The 16,559-nt window shown below is 41.0% G+C and overlaps 1 pseudogene; it reads left to right on the plus strand.

The window, feature by feature from the left end:
* LOC135524239 (diphosphoinositol polyphosphate phosphohydrolase 3-beta-like) overlaps window positions 1–1,911 on the plus strand; it is a 28,501-nt pseudogene extending 26,590 nt beyond the window's left edge.
* Window positions 1,912–16,559: the final 14,648 nt, after the last annotated feature.

Here is a 16,559-nt window from a genome sequence, read left to right on the forward strand (position 1 = left end):
AGGTGCTTGATCATTAACCAGAAATGTTTTGATATTATGATAAAAAATGGCTGCATTTGGTCTTTAAAACAGCCCTCATCTGACCTCTGTCTCTCTCTGCGCTACCAATTTCAGGTAGGAAACGGAAGTGGTTCAAGATCGACGAGGCTATCCAGGTGTTGCAGTGCCACAAGCCTGTCCATGCGGAGTACCTGCACCGACACAGTCACCTGTAACCCCACCTGCAGCTCTACCTGTTGTGACCCCACCAATGGCAACACCTGGGTCTCCCCCCTGACGGACGACAAAGCCCCTCACTACGTCACCTCCACACAGGGGAAAGATAGAGGACCACCCTTGGTCAATAGATAGGAACGACATCGCAATCAAAGGAACCAGCATCATAAGAGGACCTAGCCTAGGTGCCAGTCTGTTTCTGCCATCTTGCCAACTCCTTGTTTGGCTTTCTATCATCAAAATGACATCAACCTCAGAGTCAGAGGTCTTTTGTTTCAAGTTATTATTATTCTACATTTTGATTCCATAAAGTCAGTATACTATGTTCTTTGGTCAAGGCAGCCCTTCGGTGAACTGCTTTCTACAGGAAGTAGCTCTGGTAGGCCAATAGAAGGTAGTGTTCGCTCTAGAAAGGCTCATGTCCTTTATGCCAAAACCCCAATTGCTGCTTAGTGAGTCTCATAACTTTAACTCTTCACTGCCAAAGTACATTTCATAGAGATATCTCCTATTGAACAAGTAAATAACTTATTTGGGAAAGTGATATCTAATTTTTTGTTGCCTATTTCCTACTGCTTATAGTTGTATAGTAATAAGTAGCACCATTTCCATGTCCTTATGAGCTGTTTTCTAGTTTACATAGTGAGTTTGAAAGAGCAGCTTTGGCCTATAAACTGGATCATTTAAAAGACTGTTTGCTTATCTACAACCACACAGTATTGCGCAAAAACAAAAGATTTGTACATATTTATTTTTAGAATTAATGGAATACAGCCCAATAATTGTTTTAACAAATATGTTTTGAGTGGGAAAATGTTTTAAGTGGGAACATATTCCAAGTTACATTGATATTTTTCTGTGAGGGCTATAATGTAACTTACAGGGATATTTTTCTGTGTCGGCCTGCATGATTGACTAGTGAAAGCATAAAGGCCTGTGACTGACATGTCTTTCAAACGGAACACAGAACAGAGTCCTATCAAGTGTCTTAACAGCCATAGTAACCTGTGTAATGTGTGTCAAATTCATAAGATGTGAATGTGGGCACTGGGAGGGAAAACGGATAATTTTAGCACAGATACTTTTGCTAGCCTGGCGAAACCAGCCTGATTGTGTGATAGCTCACATTTTGTTTCACTTGATAATTGAAAACAATGTGAGTACATCGGTCAGTCTGCTTGACCAGGCTATTTTTTTTGCTGGAGGAGAAATAGATTGTCATAGAAAGGTTTGAGAGGGCTTGTTCCTTGAGCTGATTGTCAAGGAGACTATGATGCTTTTGCATTGTATTTAGAATGTATGTGAGGATTTAGCAAGTGTTGCCAAAATGACTCCATTTTGTTAATGGTACATTTTTTGATATGTACATTATTATTGAGATATGATTTGTTTTTCAAGGGGACCCCCCCCTATAATCATTAGAATTTGGAGGAATTAAACAGGACAGAGCATACACAAGAACATCTGCTCTGGCAGCTCTGGCTTTGACATGTAACTGAAAGGATCAAAAACTGATGCTATTATATAAAGTCTAGTAAAAGACATTAAGATAGCATGTGTTTAGTTATTTTATCTTTCCAATCAAAGTGATTGAGGGTTACACAACTGCATGTGTACACAAATGTGTACCCATAATGTGTTCTCTGCTCTTCACTCTCGTTCTTAAATAAAGATACTGTGTTTAAATATCAAAAACTGGACTATGTTTTTGATGATTGAGTTTCTCAAAGTAGATGATTATAGCTTGTGTGTTTATTAAATGTTTTAGTCAAATGTAACACCCAAGTTTTCAAACGTCAACAATCCTTCAGAGGCATTGCTCTCGTTGTAAGATATTCCATTCTATAGACCTGCATTCTATAGACCACCAAGAGTCTACTATAAGAATGGTGGCAGAAGGTGAAGTGCTATCAAAGAATGCAGTGGTCTGGCATGTCTTCAAGCATTACAGTTTCTGTCTGGGCAGGGGCTGGTCTGACTTGAATTAATTAATTTATTATTAGCACAAAATGTGTCTTGTGAACACTTTGATTTTGTCTGAGCTTTTCAGTCAGCAAATTCCAAGGATCTTTGCGGTACTAATATTACTGGTATGGAAAAATGTGATTTTAGCCTTGCTTTTTAATTCATTTTGCACTACATTTGGACATGACTAATTCTCAAGGTATTTTCCAAAATCCTAGGAAGTCCACTCATTTCCCTTTCTTTTTCCTCCATCTGTCAATCGAACTCATGTACCACCTCCCGCAAATTTTAGAGCCTATCACAACTATTACCTCAGCAGGGTCATGAAAGGGTTGTGTTCAAGAAAGCAAAAGGTTAATAAATAAACGGGGGAGCTGTAGTGTAATAATGGGTGACGACCACATTGATGCTTGCTCACTCCCACCATTTGCTAAATTGGTGTCAGAGTTGGATGGTGTCCAGTGAGTCAATGGTCCGCGTGGTGCATTCTGGGTCAAGGAGTGCACTCTTTGAAGGGGTGAATGGGAGTCAATCTCAATCATCTCAATATCTGTTGTGCTATTTGTGGCAACATCATTTTGCTGAGTCTCCCTTTAAAGGTGGTGGGGCATGTCCCCCTCCAATATTTAGAACATGTCCGGGGCCCCCAGATAGCATATGAACACGTCATAAGCAATAGCAAAATGTGTAGAATTGCAGGAAATGTGCTTTACCGGTCCACTTTGCCCACGAAAAACAATCCAAGTCCTCTTTCTCAATTTTCAAACATAAATGGGGTGCGCCTTCAAATGCTCATTGATGTGTCATTCTGGTCATGCGCACCGCGACCAACGTAGCTAGTTTGTTAGCTAAGCAAGCCACTGTAGCTAGCCAGTAACTGTAGAGATCAGTAAGACATTTCACTTTGTAGCCAAATATCTTATTCATCCATTTTCTATTTAAGCATTAAGAGCCTGGTATGATGGTGCATTGATCAATTACACAGTTTAAAGCTGTTATTTTTGTGTTTTTGCCCAAAGTCAACCTTTAAAGTAACTGTCCAGTGTTTCCAAATTTCTATGAAATATAAGCAAAATAGTTTTCCTTGTAAATTTTTTTAATTAAGTATGTTATGTGAGATAAGGGCAGTGGGAAGGTAAGCCCCTATATGACAGGTAATCCAAGAAAGAAGAAGAATAGGCGGCCAGTATGCTTCAATAAACTTTAGTGAACTATTAACATAACATATTTACAAAAGAAGGAAGACTAGAAGTCAAAACACGTTGCAGTTGTGTGTCCCGATGTGCAACGCTGACTGCTCTGATATGCATTCTTTCATAAATATATTCTATGAATAGTTAACTAAAGTGTATTGCAACGTCCTGGCCTTTTTAAATTAAGTATGTTAAAAAGCAGGTGTTGTTGAAATTGTGTGGGAAAACCCTGTCATGACGTTGGCCTGGGGGTAGGTTTATGACAGTCATAAATACCTCTTTTCCCCTTTTTCCTCTCTCTACCCTACTGATGTTACATTTGCAAACCTTTTTGGTTAACATAGAGATTCTGGGAACATCAGAAGGTGGGGGGGAAATGAACTATATTTTGGTAATCCGACCAATTGAACATATGCGGTGGTACTTAATGAATATGATATCAGTTTGGTTGTCATCTGAGACATTCTCATCAATGATAAGATGACAAACTCTACAGTGGAAAGTCTACACATCAGAGTTATCGGATTCACATGGAACTGTTGTTCAATTTAAATGTTTGAATATGAAAGTATTCGTGATGGGATGAAATGTAATTTTAGCTTCTAAAATGTGGGTTTTCATAAGGTAGGGCTCTGCTCAATCAGTGGCCCGCCCCTGTGAAGGGACATGGGCTATAAAACTTTTCACACACCCTCCTCTCCCTTTCTATATAAAGCCTTGACGACAATGTAACCTCCTGCTCTGAGGATGTGAGGACGACGGTCTGATGGCAGATTGGTTCAGATAATAACTACAGAACGAAGCCAACATCAGCGTGAGCTTTTGTTGAGAATGGTATGAACTTTGAACTCTTATTCACTACAGAAGTGATACCTCCTAGCCGTTGAGTTAGTAACAGCAGATACAAACGAGGGTTAGGAAGGAACAGACAGAGTATCTCATCTACCACAAAACAACGTTACTACAATGTTTTCCAATTTACCAGCAGAGACATTCTTCAAAGGACAATGGACTCGGTTGAGCAACACGGCCTTCCATCTACCACCAACCTACCGAAGCGCAGCTCAGAGTAAATATTTATTGCATTTTCCTTTTCCAAATGGGCGGTAATTTAGAATGCATAACATACTGTATTTACGATAGCACAGCTTTGCCCTTTGTTCCTCAGTTTTCCCACTCTTTCACTCAAATCCAGCCCCTTTTCTTTTGTGTCACCAGCTGTCATATCTGTTCAGCCCGCTAGGGACGTTTTCCTTTATGACGTAATTTGTAATCAAGTTGTTTAATTATGTGTAATTCTGTGTGATTAGTTAGGTATTTAGTAAATAAATAATTAAACCCAATTTTGTATTGCTGATTCAACTTGTTAGCCAGGGTTCGTGCAGATAACCAAGAATTTACAACTTTCAGATGAGACTGAATTAAGATGACGATTAATATTGACTGCTATTGATGTAAAATATTACTAGGTCTTTAAGAGTTTATCCGGAAGATAACAGCTCTATAAATATTATTTTGTGGTGCCCTGACTCTCTAGTTAATTACATTTACATGATTAGCTCAATCAGATAATATTAATTACGGAGAAATTATTTTATAGAATAGCATGTCAAACCACTTAATCCGGCATAGCCAAAGACACAACAACCCCAACAACAGAAGGGTGTGGATGTAACGTGGTTCGTTCTGCGTTGTGTACTTTTAATTAAGACGCTGCCACAACTGGAGGTCTGCTAGTTGAATTCTTTTTTATTTGCCCTGCACACGAAGTGGCAACACACATTATGTTAACCCTTGGCACAGTCCTAGCTCTCAGGCACCTTGCTAGCCGAAGGTTAGGCAAAAGAGCGCCAAAAGGAAATAACAGGTGCTGCGTGCACACATTAAATGCACAACAGCACACCATACATACAAAAGTAAAATGATACAGAACATAATTCGGACAAAATAAAAGACATACCTGCACACGAAGAGACAACACACATTATGTTAACCCTTGGCTCAGTCCTAGCTCTCAGGCACCTGCGCAAGCACATGGTGTCACGGCAGATCTCCTCTTCTTCTGAAGAGGAGTCAGGACTCGGACCAAGATGCAGCGTGGTAAGTGTCCATGATGTTTTTTAATAAATGACAAATGAACACTCGAACAAAAACAAACGATAACGTCAAATCTACAAACCAAAACAGTACCGTGTGGCGACAAACACACACACGGAAACAAACACCCACAAACCAACAGTGAAGCCCAGGCTACCTAAGTATGATTCTCAATCAGAGACAACTAATGACACCTGCTTCTGATTGAGAACCATACTAGGCCGAAACAGAAACCAAACATAGAAAAACAAACAGACTGCCCACCCCAACTCACGCCCTGACCATACTAAATAAAGACAAAACAAAGGAAATAAAGGTCAGAACGTGACACATGGACACTCACACAAACACTGTCCCAAGTACTCACAAGTTACAATAGATACCCTAATTAGCGAGCATGGCGAAACTTGTTAACATAAATCTTTATATTATCCACATTGTAACAAACTTATGGTAGGATAACAGTACATTGTGTAGCATTATGACGGTTTTATATTAAACATTTTCTTACCCAAGGACAACATACCATGCTAGCCAAAGGTCAGGCAAAAGAGAAGAATAAGGGGGTAGGAAAATACAGATAAGCCGCGATGGGCAAAACCAAAATATACAAAACTTTTACAATCACATGTATGTACAATATTGATATGAAAAAGTGTTTGTACACCAAAGAAAAACATTAGCTATGCAGCTGTAATTAAATTTTAAAAATACACTGAATTATTATTATTATTATCAAATTATTAACATCCCATCTTGACCTGGCCTATTTTAATTTCAACTTGGTGCATAATCTAGGGGAACAACAGCACACTGCTACATGGGTGTATACCGATCATTAAAAATATTCATATTAGTAGACTGCTGATTGGACAGCTCATCCTCTTCAGGAGGATGACATCATCCTCTATGAGGAAATAGCAAGCATTTTTAAACGGTTTGAGGTGGGGTTTTTGAGTATAGATGAGTCAACAACATTATTTGGGTATGAGTTAATAGAATATGAACTTTTAAAAGTGATATTTTCACTGGACAATTACTTTAAAACTACAAAATATTCTCTCATCCTAATGGCAAAATGTGAAGAATAGCATGGACTATAAAACAGCACATTTCTCTCTGTCCCATGGCAAAATGTGAAGAATTGCTGGAAACTTGCTTTAAAACGGCAATATTTTTTCTGACTCATGACAAAATGTGTAGAATAGAATTACAAAACTACACGTTTCTCTCTTCCCCATGACAAAATGTGTCGGTCTGTGCATATTTGTAAACAACAGCTGGTGCACGAAATCTAAGGAAGACTCTAGATTTTGCTTGCCTGAAGTAGAGTATATTGTGATAAACTGCAGGCCACACTACTTGCCAAGAGAGTTCTCAGCTATACTTTTTGTGGCTGTTTCTCTACCACCACAGACAGATGCTGGCACTAAGACCGCACTCAGTCAGCTGTATAAGGAAATAAGCAAACAGGAAACCATTCACACAGAGGCGGCGCTCCTAGTGGCCAGAGACTTTAATGCAAGGAAACTTAAATCAGTTCTACCAAATCTCTATCAACATGTTTAATGCGCAACCAGAGGGGGAAAAAATCTAGATCACCTGTACTCCACACACAGAGACACGTACAAAGTTCACCCTCGCCCTCCATTTGGTAGATCCGACCACAACTCTATCCTCCTGATTCCTGCTTACAAGCAAAAATTAAAGCAGGAAGCACCAGTGACTCGGTCTATAAAACAAATGGTCTGATGAAGCAGATGCTTCATCAGACAGGACTGCTTGGCTATCAAAGACTGGAACATGTTCTGGGATTCTTCCGATGACATTGAGGAATACACCACATCAGTCACTGGCTTTATCAATAAGTGCATTGAGGACGTCGTCTCCACAGTGACTGTACGTACATACCCCAACCAGAAGCCATGGATTACAGGCAACATTCGCACTGAGCTAAAGGGTAGAACTGCCGCTTTCAAGGTGCGGGACTCTAACCCGGAAGCTTACAAAAAATCCTGCTCTGCCCTGCGACAAACTATCAAACAGGCAAAGCGTCAATACAAGGATGTGTGCTCTGGGCATGTGCTGACCAACTGGCAGGTGTCTTCACTGACATTTTCAACATGTCCCTGATTGAGTCTGTAATACCAACATTCTTCAAGCAGACCGCCATAGTCCCTGTGCCCAAGAACACAAAGGCAATCTGCCTAATTGACTACAGACCCATAGCACTCACGTCTGTAGCCATGAAGTGCTTTGAAAGGCTGGTAATGGCTCACATCAACACCATTATCCCAGAAACCCTAGACCCACTCCAATTTGCATAGCACCCAAACAGATCCACAGATGATGCAATCTCTATTGCACTCCACACTGCCCTTTCCCACCTGGACAAAAGGAACACCTATGTGAGAATGCTGTTCATTGACTACAGCTCAGCGTTCAACACCATAGTACCCTCAAAGCTCGTCACCAAGCTAAGGATCCTGGGACTAAACACCTCCTTCTGCAACTGGATCCTGAACAGGCCGCCCCCAGGTGGTGAGGGTTGGTAGCAACACATCTGCCACGCTGATCCTCAACACTGGAGCTCCCCAGGGGTGCGTGATCAGTCCCCTCCTGTACTCCCTGTTCACCCACGACTGCATGGCCAGGCACAACTCCAACACCATCATTTAGTTTGCAGACAACACGACAGTGGTAGGCCTGATCACCGACAACGACGAGACAGCCTATAGGGGGAGGTCAGAGACCTGGCCGGGTGGTTTCAGAATAACAACCTATCCCTCAATGTAACCAAGACTAAGGAGATGATTGTGGACTACAGGAAAAGGAGCACCGAGCACGTCCCCATTCTCATCGATGGAGCTGTAGTGGAGCAGGTTGATTGCTTCAAATTCCTTGGTGTCCACATCAACAACAAACTAGAATGGTCCAAACACACCAAGACAGTCATGAAGAGGGCATGACAAAGCCTATTCCCCCTCAGGAAACTAAATAGATTTGGCATGGGTCCTGAGATCCTCAAAAAGTTCTATAGCTGCAACATCGAGAGCATCCTGACCGGTTGCATCACTGCCTGGTACGGCAATTGCTCGGCCTCCGACAGCAAGGCACTTCAGAGGGTAGTGCGTACGGCCCAGTACATCCAGGACCTCCAGGCGTGTCAGAAGAATGCCCTAAAAATGGTCAAAGACCCCAGCCACCCCAGTCATAGACTGTTCTCTCTACTACTGCATGGCAAGCGGTACCGGAGTGCCAAGTCTAGGACAAAAAGGGTTCTCAACAGTTTTTACCCCCAGGCCATAAGACTCCTGAACAGGTAACCAAATTGTTACCCAGACTATTTGCTTTGTGTGGCTCCCCCCCTCAACCCCTCTTTTACTCTGCTGCTACTTTCTGTTTATCTTATATGCATAGTCACTTTAAATATACATTCATGTACATACTACCTAAATTGGCCCGACCAACCAGTGCTCCCGCACATTGGCTAACCGGGCTATCTGCATTGTGTCCCGCCACACGCCAACCCCTCCTTTTACACTTCTGCTACTCTCTGTTCATCATATATGCATAGTCACTTTAAAAATACCTACATGTACATACTACCTCAATAAGCCTGACTAACCGGTGTCTGTATATAGCCTTGCTGCTCCTTTTTCAAATGTCTTTTTACTGTTGTTTTATTTCTTTACTTACGTACACACACACATACTTTTTTTCCCACACCATTGGTTAGAGCCTGTAAGTAAGCATTTCGCTGTAAGGTCTACACCTGTTGTATTGGGCTCACGTGACAAATAAACTCTGATTTGATTTGATGTTGATTTGAAATGCAATAGGTTAGGAGGTTAGTTGCGGGGCCTTCTACGTATCCTTCCACCAGGGCCGGCGCCAGATCAAATCAGTTGGAAGGGCATTTGATTTTTATAGGTGGGCCAGTTTTTTTTCACAGAACCTCCTGTGTGCGAGTGCTTGCAATATCATGTAAATGTGATATGTGAGTTTTATTTCATATACATTTGCAAAAATGCCTAAAAACCTGTTTTTGCTTTTTCCTTTTAGTGTATGAAGGTAGGTTGATGAGGGGAAAAAATGATTTAATCAGTTTTAGAATAAGGCTGTAACGTAATAAAATTTGGAAAAAGTCAAGGGATCTGAATACTTTCCAAATGCACTGTATCTGCATGCCAATTATGATTATTTTTATATGCGCATTTTCGTGGAACAGTTTCATAAAAAAATCTTAATTCAAATTATACAAATCTAAAAGTTAAAATTTTAACTACTGCAGGAATATCAACCTTTGATTGACCAGTGGATACGCCTTGATCCACTGGTGGCTTAAGAAATGAGGGCATGGAACTCAGATATAACCTAAAGGCCAATGCAGCAGTAGGCCTATAACTTCCATCATCAACTAAGTAAAATACATGGGCCTAAAGCTGACAAATAAAAACTAGAAAATATCCTGATGAAAATGTAGGTACTTTCAATCGCATTAATCTTTATATTCCGCCTGTCTGCCTTTCTATCTGTCTTGGCATGAGCTATCCCAAGTGAAGTGCATCAACTCAGCAGGTTGTTGTGCTCAGGTGCCTTCGCTCCCTCAACATTATTTAATTATTTATTTCACCTTTATTTCATCAGGTAGGCAAGTTGAGAACAAGTTCTCATTTACAATTGCGACCTGGCCAAGATAAAGCAAAGCAGTTCCGACACATACAACAACACAGTTACACATGGAGTAAAACAAACATACAGTCAATAATACAGTAGAAACAAGTATATATACGATGTGAGCAAATGAGGTGAGATAAGGGAGGTAAAGGCAAAAAAAGGCCATGGTGGCAAAGTAAATACAATATAGCCAAGTAAAACACTGGAATGGTAGATTTGCAGTGGAATAATGTGCAAAGTAGAAATACAAATAATGGGGAGCAAAATAAATAAATAAAATAAATGCAGTAGGGGAAGAGGTAGTTGTTTGGGCTAAATTATAGATGGGCTATGTACAGGTGCAGTAATATGTGAGCTGCTCTGACAGCTGGTGCTTACAGCTAGTGAGGGAGATAAGTGTTTCCAGTTTCAGAGATTTTTGTAGTTCGTTCCAGTCTTTGGCAGCAGAGAACTGGAAGGAGAGGCGGCCAAAGAAATAATTGGTTTTGGGGGTGACCAGAGAGATATACCAGCTGGAGCGCGTGCTACAGGTGGGAGATGCTATGGTGACCAGCGAGCTAAGATAAGGGGGGACTTTACCTAGCAGGGTCTTGTAGATGACATGGAGCCAGTGGGTTTGGCGACGAGTATGAAGCGAGGGCCAGCCAACGAGAGCGTACAGGTCGCAATGGTGGGTAGTATATGGGGCTTTGGTGACAAATCGGATGGCACTGTGATAGACTGCATCCAATTTGCTGAGTAGGGTATTGGAGGCTATTTTGTAAATGACATCGCCGAAGTCAAGGATTGGTAGGATGGTCAGTTTTACAAGGGTATGTTTGGCAGCATGAGTGAAGGATGCTTTGTTGCAAAATAGGAAGCCAATTCTAGATTTAACTTTGCATTGGAGATGTTTGATGTGGGTCTGGAAGAGTTTACAGTCTAACCAGACACCCAGGTATTTGTAGTTGTCCACGTATTCTAAGTCAGAGCCGTCCAGAGTAGTGATGTCGTACAGGCGGGCAGGTGCAGGCAGCGAATGCTTGAAGAACATGCATTTAGTTTTACTTGTATTTAAGAGCAGTTGGAGGCCACGGGAGGGGAGTTGTATGGCATTGAAGCTTGTCTGGAGGGTTGTTAACACAGTGTCCAAAGAAGGACCAGAAGTATACAGAATGGTGTCGTCTGATATACGTACATTATCAGGAAAGAGAAAACACACACATGCTCATTGCTCACATGGAGCACTCCAAACAAAGCACAATGAAACAAAACTACTAAATGATGGTTATGAAATAAACCAAAACTTGTTTCTCACTGGTTGTGAACTCTGCGAACAACGTTTCCACTCAGAGAACGAGAACACTAAATGACGAATACATGCAATAACAGAAATGATTGGAATCGAACCAAATGACGGGGATTAACAGTAAATTTACTAGATTTACTGGTTACATATGTAATTGGGAATCTATAAAAATAAACAATCAAAGGGAAAACAATTCACACAATTAAAACAATGAATGTGCAAGAAGTGGCAGGAGACAACTGAGCACATTCTGGAGAGCTGAGTGAGACCCCCATATATTCACCACACGCCCCTCTCCTTCTTCTTGTCTCAACAATAAATTATACACAAGACACATTATCTTCACACATTTTAGATGCTTTTCACTGACAGGCAAGGAGGTACAGTAGGACGGGCCAGGGCCCCTAGGGCCCACCCATAGTACCGGCCCTGCCCACTTATTATGTGTTTTCAAAATACCCCTCCATAAACTCCTCAAGACAGGGATAATAAGTAATGTCATAATGCAGAATTGCAGGAAATGCATTAAAAAAAATAAAGAATTTGGGGGACGACCCCCAGGATCTTTTGTCTGCTGTTACCACTTCATGGAGGAATCCCTACTGTTGACCAATCTCCGCAACCTAGTCTCAGAACATTTCATATTATTCTGTATGAAAATCTGAAACACTTCATTTGGTATGATATTTTAGTCTCATATGTATTAATTTGTGGATGTCCATCACTCTTTTCATATATGTTACGAATAACAATTCAAGTAGTTGAAAAGTTGCAAATTAGCTCAAATGCTAAAGTTGTCCGTGTCGTTGTCGAAATCACAACTTTTGGGTTGCTAGACATTCACTTTAAGTAACCATCAGTCCTATGTACCTATACCAAACATAACATATTATACTAAATGGATTGTCTCAGATATACGTACAGAATAATAGAAAATGCTCTGAGATCAGGTTGATCGCCAACGAAGGGGCGTAGACTTCGGCTACCGAACTTTGTCAAGCCTCAAGAAAAAAATGTGTGCATTTGAACAGCCACAAAAAACCCTGCTGAACGCTGACTAATAGCAAAATACGGAAGAGTGTTAGGGCCAAGTGAAGAGAAAAAAATAAAAGGCGATAGGTGGTGCATAATGGTACTTTAAAAAGTGGCAATATTTAGAGAATAAAGAGGAAATGTTTCGGGTTGTATCGACTTCAAGACAGTCTGAATGGCATCAATGAAGCCTACGGATTGAGTAGAATATAATAGAACTTTATTGTGCCAAGGACACAAGTCATATATACATACAGTGGCGATTTTAGCATGTAAATCTTGGTGGAGCAAAACAAAAACGAAAAAATGTTGGGATGCATGCCAGCAAAGCCACAACACAACACTAAACAATACATTAATTGCACTATAACGGTGACAGACGGTGGCCACAACCTGGCCACAAAGCTATCCCAACAGCAGAGCTTTCTTTTCAGCACCATGAAGTGAATCCTTACCACTGCTACACAGCGATACCCGTCATTCAACCTCAATTATTGCCTTAAAAAAAACATAGCAGATAAGGCTGACTTGCTTAAACTAATGTGGTTTCTACTGACAATCGAGATGTACAAACTATGGCATAAGGGGAGGATAAGGGGATAAGAGGCAATCCGTATTTTGATTAAGACATTAATGAACGAGCTAAGACGGACGTAGTCAATATAACTATATGGTCAGCACTTTTGAAATGTACAGTGACAGAATTCAGAACATGGGCCGTTCTAACAGTGTTCTCCTTGTACATCAAGTCAGAAATGTAGAATAAATAAAGGGGTCATATAAACAGACAATGAAAGCCCTTACAATATTTGATAATAAAGTTTCTCTAAAACAGACTACAGGCTACAAATTATGAGGGGGAAAGGGACCAAATGATTAGGGTGAGGCACATGGGCTACTAACAACTTACTACACAACACAACACTAAGTATTACTTTCTTAGCTACAGTATAGATATCTCCCTGGCATATTACATCTTTTATGCAAGCAGCATACAATGCATTTTTGGACTCACCTTGTTGTGCTGTGCTTGAATAGGAAGGTAGAGCGACGGTCCTTCGTGGGGAAAGTTTGTCATCAAACTTTGTCATCAAAGTCAGGCATTCTCTGGATTTATGGTGCTTTCAAGACAACTGGGAACGCTGAAAAAAACACGGTTGAATCATGACGTTAGTGATCTTCATGTCGGAGCTCTAGAAAGAGGCCCGAGTTCCCGACTTGGAATTCCATGTTGTCTTGAACTCAATGAAGTCTGAGATTTCCCAGTTCAGAATTTCCAGTTGTTTTGAACGCGGCAGAAGCCATGCTGGATTGACAGCATGGCCAATGTTGAATGTTCATTCTTTTAAGTTTGGAAAAGAGACCCTTAAACCAATACTTGGACCACACACCCACTCCACTGAATTGCAGGCTAGTGATTGCTTTGCAAGGCTTGCAGTTATCCACTGATTCCTTCCAAACCACTCATTGTTGAATTAGCATTTTCCAACTTGTTTAATGTTTATGTCCAATGGCCGATAAGCACCATTAAGTTTTATCTATAATTTCTCGTCATAATTTATCTTCATATGACAAGGATTTGCCAGTAGATTGTCAACTTGATTCATGATGATGACTGTTAGCTTGCTCGCTCAGATTTTGAAAGTATGATGTTGACATGATCAGTCCAATCAAAGCTAAGGTACATATAACATGAATTGACGTAATTTTATCTGTGGGCAATGACCTTGAGCCTTCTTGGAAGGGCACTTCTAATATAACTCTATAGCAGCACCCAAGGGGCTTTAATTTTCCAGCTCTACCTGTAGATTTTGCAGTGACGTAGTGTCCCCATGAGTGACAGAACAGAGCCAATCACAGGGCAACTAGAAAACATTACCAACTCCTACGCTCCATACTCCCCGCTGGCTGCCCCACCACCACAGAAAGCACTGAGCTTGGCTGAAACACAGGCATTTTGGAGCTGCCTTACTCAGGAAAGCAAAAAAGAGACCATATTTGTATGCGGCTTTATTAACTCAATGATTATTTTGTTTTACATTGTTTGCAAATCAAATCAAATTTTATTTGTCACATACACATGGTTAGCAGATGTTAATGCGAGTGTAGCGAAATGCTTGTGAGAATTCTCTTGGTAGATAATGCGGTCTACATTTGATTGTGAGGAATTCTAAATCAGGTGAACAGAAGGATTTGAGTTCCTGTATGTTTCTTTCATCGCACCATGTCTCGTTAGCCATAAGGCATACGCCCCCACCCCTCTTCTTACCAGAAAGGTGTTTGTTTCTGTCGGCGCGATGCGTGGAGAAACCCGTTGGCTGCACCGCTTCGGATAGCGTCTCTCCAGTGAGCCATGTTTCCGTGAAGCACAGAACGTTACAGTCTCTGATGTCCCTCTGGAATGCTACCCTTGCTCGGATTTCATCAACCTTGTTGTCAAGAGACTGGACATTGGCAAGAAGAATGCTAGGGGGTGGTATGTGACACGTATTAATGCCAAAATGGTGTGCAAAACAGGCACACAAAAAAATGTTTTATTATTATTTGTTTTTCTTAGCTAAACAGGTGGGGCTCAAAACAGGTGGGGCTCTGCCACTGTATACATACATAGAGCATAGTTATTACCAAGCATGAGTCACCACACTGTAGCCTATACATTGAATATATTCACTGATAATGCACTACCTTGAAAAAATAAAGGTGCGGTTCAATTATGAATGTCTGTGAGACATTATTTTTAAGTCATATCCAATAGCAGGAGTATTAAACTCCAGTCTTTGAATGATGCTGTGTCTGCGTGTATGTATTACTATTATACACTTCGACAGTGTATACCAATCCTGGTCCTGGGACATCAATGGTTACACATTCTCACTCTGCAACTCGGCAGATGACACAACAGTAGTAGGCCTGATTACAAACAATGATGAGACAGTCTACAGGGAGGAGGTGAGGGCCCTGGGAGAGTGGTGCCAGGAAAATAACTCTCCCTCAACGTCAACAAAATGAAGGAGCTGATCGTGGACTTCAGGAAACAACAGAGGGAGCACGGGCCTATCCACACCAACGGGACCGCAGTGGAGAAGGTGGAAAGTTTTAAATTCCTCAGCGTACACATCACTGACAATCTTGAATGGTCCACCCACACAGACATTGTGGTGAAGAATGTGCAAAAAACTCCTCTTCAACCTCAGGAAGCTGAAGAAATTCAGCTTGGCGCCTAAGACCCTCACAAACCTTTACAGATACACAATTGAGAGCATCCTGTCGGGCTGTATCACCACCTGGTACGGCAACTGCACTGCCCGCAAACACAGGGCTCTCCAGAGGGTGGTGCGGTCTGCCCAACGCATCACCGGGGGCACACTGCCTGCCCTCCAGGACACCTACAGCACCCGATGTCACAGGAAGGCCAAAAAGATAATCAAGGACATCAACCACCCAAGCCACAGCCTGTTTACCCTGCTATCATCCAGAAGGCAAGGTCAGTATAGGTGCATGAAAGCTGGGACCAAGAGACTGAAAAACTGCTTCTGTCTCAAGGCAATCAGAATGTTAAATAGCTTCCGCCTGGTTACTTAACCCTGCACCTTAGAGGCTGCTGCCCTATGTACATAGACATGGAATCACTGATCACTTTAATAATGGAACACTAGTCACTTTAATAATGTTTACATACCGCTTTACTCATTTCATATGTATATTCTACTGTATTTTAGTCAAAGCCACTCCGACATTGCTCGTTCTAATATTTATAGATTTCTTAATTCCATTATTTTACTTTTAGATGTGTGCGTATTGCTGTAAATTGTTAGATACTACTGCACTGTCGGAGCAAGGAACACAAGCATTTCACTACAACTGAAATAACATCTGCCAAATATGTGTATGTGACCAATAAAATTGTATTTTATTTGATAGACTAGAACACATGATTTAACTAGTTAAATGCTGATTTGTAATTAATATATACAGAACCAGAATTTTTAAAAACAGTACACTACACTTCCTATGCACCATGTAAATTCTCTAAAACAGGTTCATCTCAATATCTAATTAAATTAATCTGCACTGATCTGAAGACACAT

This window comes from Oncorhynchus masou, chromosome 31, assembly GCF_036934945.1.
Source record: "Oncorhynchus masou masou isolate Uvic2021 chromosome 31, UVic_Omas_1.1, whole genome shotgun sequence".
In the NCBI taxonomy this organism is placed as follows: domain Eukaryota; kingdom Metazoa; phylum Chordata; class Actinopteri; order Salmoniformes; family Salmonidae; genus Oncorhynchus; species Oncorhynchus masou.